General features: G+C 38.9%; 1 protein-coding gene across 15 annotated transcripts in view; it reads right to left on the bottom strand.

Moving 5' to 3' along the window:
- Positions 1–1668: 1668 nt before the first annotated feature.
- nfixb (nuclear factor I/Xb) overlaps positions 1669–5292 on the bottom strand; it is a 130976-nt gene continuing 127352 nt past the window's right edge. For all 15 annotated transcript variants that reach the window (XM_062532015.1, XM_062532004.1, XM_062532013.1 and 12 more), the window contains one exon: positions 1669–5292. This exon is cut by the window's right edge and continues 2808 nt beyond it. The gene's annotated coding sequence lies outside the window, so the exon portion shown is untranslated.

Consider the following 5292-nt stretch of genomic DNA (forward strand, 5'->3'; position numbering starts at 1 on the left):
ACACAAAGCACATATTTATCCTAAATATGATAATAAAAACTGAAACAGCGGCAAACTCAAGTGTGATTCATGAGCCAATGGATGTTGCCAGGACACATCAGTGTTCTGAAATCTGCTCAGACATTAGTAGCCTATATTACATAGTGTACATTAGTAGAACTTTTTTAGTAGATGGTACTAAGCTGTTACCTTTGACCTCACTTCTCCATTCTACTCAACTCTGGAAATCAGAAATTGACTCACAATGTAGATAATTGAATTGGGAAATTAAACTACTTTGGCAAGATTACACTAATTTAAACAATTATAGTGGGACTGTCAAATCGATTAATGGTAGGCGGAGGACTTTATATTAATCAACACTTTATTTCTTATCAACACCAGCAGGCCGTTTTTTAAAAGCAAATGTTCCAATCAATGATCTAGGCAGCACATTATCTTCTCTCTCCTTCATTTTACATTCTAATGGTTACTGACTAGAACAGCTCCAGGTCAAAGGTCATGTGGAATCGATTCATCTGCATATACTGTATATATATATATAGGCTATATATATATATATATATATATATATATATATATATATATATATATATATATATATATATTTATTTCTCAAATTAATTCATCAGTTATTTTGACAGCCCTATTATAGTATTTTTTGTCAACAATGCCCTTCCTTAATGCTAAATAAATTGGATAAAATAAATCTGATCACAGTTAAGCACTATACAAGGCTTACGTGTACAAAAAGCAGCAGCTCCAGTACTATATTACAGTATGCAGTTTTGGAGTTCTGCTATAAAGTCTTGATAGCTTTGGCATAAGACAAAATTACACTTTATTACAGGTAGGAATGTTTTAACTGCCAGTTTGTTCCTCTAGTCAGTCTTGCAACACCTGTTAGCAGAGGAGTTATGAATAATTATATAATTATAATAGATAATTAATCTGCCAACTTGGACCAACATGCCACCTGTTGAAATAACAAAATGAAGGTACAGTGAAAAAATGTTGTTGATATTTGAGCTCAACCGCCGATCAAATTACACTCCTCCCTCTAGTGCTCTTGAAACAGTGTATCGTGTACTTGATGTCATTGATTGACATTGATTGGGTTTCAGCAAGTTTGAAACTCAGCAATCACAGTAAATTAATAAAACCTACTGTACTCCCCTCATGACACTAAATGTATATCACTAATCAGACTGGCTGTCACCAGCCTCAAAAAAACACTAGCAGCTCAGAGGAACTCTTGACTCTCCTGATCACCAGTCTGCTACTGACCCTATAAGTGCGTGTGCTGCCTGGGCACTGCTGCGTGATCCTTGTGCCAACTGGCAGGATGCCTCTTGGACTTTAACAGCAAACAAAAATCATTACAGTAAGTCTCACTTCATTGCTGCTGACATGCATTTGAAATAAAAAAAAAAGTCTGTTTTTGGCCACTCTTTCATGTGTTCTCTAAGGCACTCTATATACTATGAACATAATAGCCGTTAAAAAATAAAAAGTATTCAATTAGTTTAACAAATAACAAGAGACAATATTCAGCTAATATGCTCGCCCTCACTGCTCTGTTTTTGTATGGTATTTATTATTTTATTTTTTTATATAGCACATATAGAGAATGATACCCAAAGCAAGAACCAGACAAACAGTCAATGATTACAGTCAAGAACATCCTTTTATTCAATCAGTTGCTCTTTTCAAACTGTTTTTTCCTTATTATGGAAAAGAAATTGTAATTAACACATGCATTTCACCAAGAGCTGTGGGGGGCTGTGGCCAGAGAGCGGGCTTGCTGCTGGCAGGGGGCGGGGCTGAGATGGGTGGGAGCAGGGGCCTGGGGGCCTCCACGCTACTTTCTACACACGGCCCAAATGCCCTACACACTTCGCAAAACGTATAAAAACTCCTAAGAAAGAAAAAAAAAAAAAGGATAAAACGAGATATATGGAAGGAAAAACAAACAAAAAACAAACTCAAAGCACGGAGGGGCAGGTGTCAGGGAGGTTTTGGCTCGGGGAAGCAGGGGGACGGAGAGCAAAAAGGGGCTCCCGGGTTGCCTGCATGTCACTATGGCTTGTCAGCTGTGGTGGTCTCCAGTCATGGCTAATACTGCTATTATTGGGTATGTTTTGTTAACGAGGAGAAATAAAAGACTGCTGTCATCTTGCATAATCTGGTGAGAAATATGACGTCTTTGGAGCCTGAGCCATATCTCATTGACCTGAAAACCTGGTTTTGTCGTTGCTGGTGTAATTGATAAGGTGACTTTGTTGGAACCACAGTCTGGGTTTTTCAGTGGCATGCAGCATCTTTGACCACATCACTTTGGTTTGGCAGTTTGGCTCGATTCATTAGTCATTACGCTGTATGTCTTTTTTTTATTATTTAAATAATAAGTCAGATGCTGGGATTAACGGATTAAGATCAGGAGTATAAATCTGAGCCTCACCCTACCCTGCCCGTACCCCTTCCGTTATAAGGTGCTTAGTCATTTCAGGTCTTTTTTTTCAGTTGTTTAAAACAGCTGGTCTCGATCAACCGCTAGAAAGGTGCATCATCCAAAAGAAAAACAAAACAAAACAAACAAACAAAAAGGGAAAAAAAAGAAAACAAATTTTCAGTGCAGCCTCCGCTGCCTAAAAAAAGTAGCACTGACAACAAACGAGATCAAAGCGAAAAAACCTCAATTCAGTAAAAAAAACGAAACTAAAAAAAAAAAAAAACGAAAACAAAACAAAAATAAAAATAAATAGTTAAAAAAAACACATCACAAACTTCCCTAATCAGCCCCCAGGTGGCCTCTCTGCCTCCTTACTCCTCCACCCACAACGAGATCTCTTAGGCCCTGCATCTCCTCCTCCCCATGATATGTCAATAACCATCTCACTCCAAAAGAAAACAAAACAAAAAAGAAAAAAAAACGACAAAAACAACAACACCAACAACAACGACAGCTATGGAACAATGAAAAAAAAGAGGGGAAGAAAGAAAAGAAGTGATCAGAGTGCCAGCCGCCCTCCAGCGCTCTGCGGCCCGCCCCGCGGCATGGACAGCTCCCCACAGCCCAGCGGTGTGACTGGTTCACTTACATTAACTGTTGAATGGAGAAGCTGAGAAGAGATCGGTATGGTATACAATGTGAAGCGCACAGACAAGAATAACATGTGAGCTAACTGCATTCTGCTCAGACAAAAGTTTTTGCATTTTATTTATGTATTTTTTTAAACCCCCTCCGTCCAGACAAAAGGGTCAAGGGGGAAAGAGGGGGGGGGGGGGAGGAAGGGGGGGGGGGGGGGCAGTGGTGGGAGCAAGGAGAGGGTTACGCGGCTACAGACTACTCCAGTGTCCAAAGGAGAGGCAGAAAGACAAAACACAGAGGAAGGAAAAAAGCAAGACAGATATTTTTTTTTTTTTTTTTTTTGCAATTTTCTTAATTATCCAACGATAAAAAGAGGAACTAAGTCACACCAATTTTCCTTTAGTACTATATATACTGCTTTGAAAAGCTTGAAGGATGAGAGTACAAGAGAAGGATGAAGGAGGGGATTTCTTTTTTTTTTTTGCTTTTTTACATTTTTTTTTTTGTTGAGATGGGCACTCAGGATTACAAGATGGAGTCTGTGAACAAAAGGCACTTTTTAGGGACAACCTTTAAGATGCTCTGAATCTAAACACTACACCACGAAACAAATAACCAGAGTAATTTACACAGTGGGGAAACCGGGAGTGGGGGGAAGTGAAGTGGGGGGGAGTCGGGGGTAGGGGCTCACCTCTAAAATAAAAATCTCCATCGCTTCAAAATAATCTCGCTGGTTCCCCTCGCTGCTGCCCCTTGGCGTGAGATGGGAGTCTACTACTCAACTAATGCTACCAAATAACGAGTTCCACGTTTACACCTCCCATCCCTCCAAGTCCTCTTGAAAGAAAAAAAAAACACGTCGTCATTCTCAGGGCTGGGAGCTCTTATAGAAAGCCCACTTCTTCAAAAGAGGGGGGATTCTGCATTTGAAGCATCTCCCAGAGGAGGGAAGATATTGTCATTCATGTCGGAGAGAAGTATTCAGCAATATGTACATGTGTGACGCACAGCCCTGGCCCTTGAAAACAGGGGTCTGTTCTTGGAAGGTAGGGTGCTGAGGACTCCTAGACTGTACTGTATACTAAAGCGGCGTGCTTACACACTGCTTCTGTGATATTGCACCACCATTAGGCCTGCACTCATGTCCGTCTGACTGGGAAAAAAATGCATAGACAGATTACCTTTCTGGTAATGATCAGTCAATTTATGAGCTGTCCAATATGTGGCTGATTGCTAGTCCATCAAAGTGAAATGTTCCGCATCTGTCTGCCCTGCATGCTCCTCTAGTCTCCCTGATGATCTCTCCGACCTTATACGCGTAAAGGTTGGAAGAAAAATGCCTTTTGTCACAACCTCGACAACAATGAACCCCTTCCCCCCCCCTTTAGTAAATACAAAAAAGAGAGAAATAGAATAATGCATGTTTTTTTTTATCTAGAATTTTGCTTTATGGTAACACTTAATTTTTGTTTATTATTATTTATGTATGATAGAAATTGAATGTACTTTATTTCATAAAAGCACCAGTTTTCATTTATATGATATAGATATTTTTGTTGTGTTGAAAAAAAACTGTTCCTTCAGCCCTCCCAAGTATTGAGAACAAATCATTACAAATAAAACATTAAAAAGCCAAGAAAAGAAAGATTAAAAAAAAAAGTTTCCCAAAACTTACAAAGACTGATTTTTTTCTTTTTTTTTTTCTCTCGGCCCTTTCATTTAGAGTCCCGGAGCTGGAGGACTGGAAACTAGAATAGAAGGTCTTTTTTTGAACCCCCTCCTGACAGGTCACACCCTCTAACAATCTAACAGGCAAACACACTTGTTCTACTCAAGGCATTGCACATGGCTCAATCAACATACATTATTATCATTTTTTTCAACAATAATTCCCATCCAAACACAACTGAAAACAAAAATTAAAAAGCTTTATCTTTTTTTACCTCTTCTCATTCCCTCAATACTTATGAGCATGTCTTTTTTTTCTGTTGAAAGTAAAGTTTCCATCAAATTGACTATGGACTTTTTCTGTTCTCAATTTACTGGTGAATGATGGTAAGAAGGGCCTGGTACTTTGTGGAGAAATGTGTGAATACGAAGATGTGACACGACAATGCCAATACTTCAAAAAATAACTAGACTGCCACTGAGCTTATCTCGCAAAGAAAAAGAAAATGCATATATAAATATATATGGATATA

This window comes from Sardina pilchardus, chromosome 3 (genome assembly GCF_963854185.1).
Source record: "Sardina pilchardus chromosome 3, fSarPil1.1, whole genome shotgun sequence".
Classification (NCBI taxonomy): domain Eukaryota; kingdom Metazoa; phylum Chordata; class Actinopteri; order Clupeiformes; family Clupeidae; genus Sardina; species Sardina pilchardus.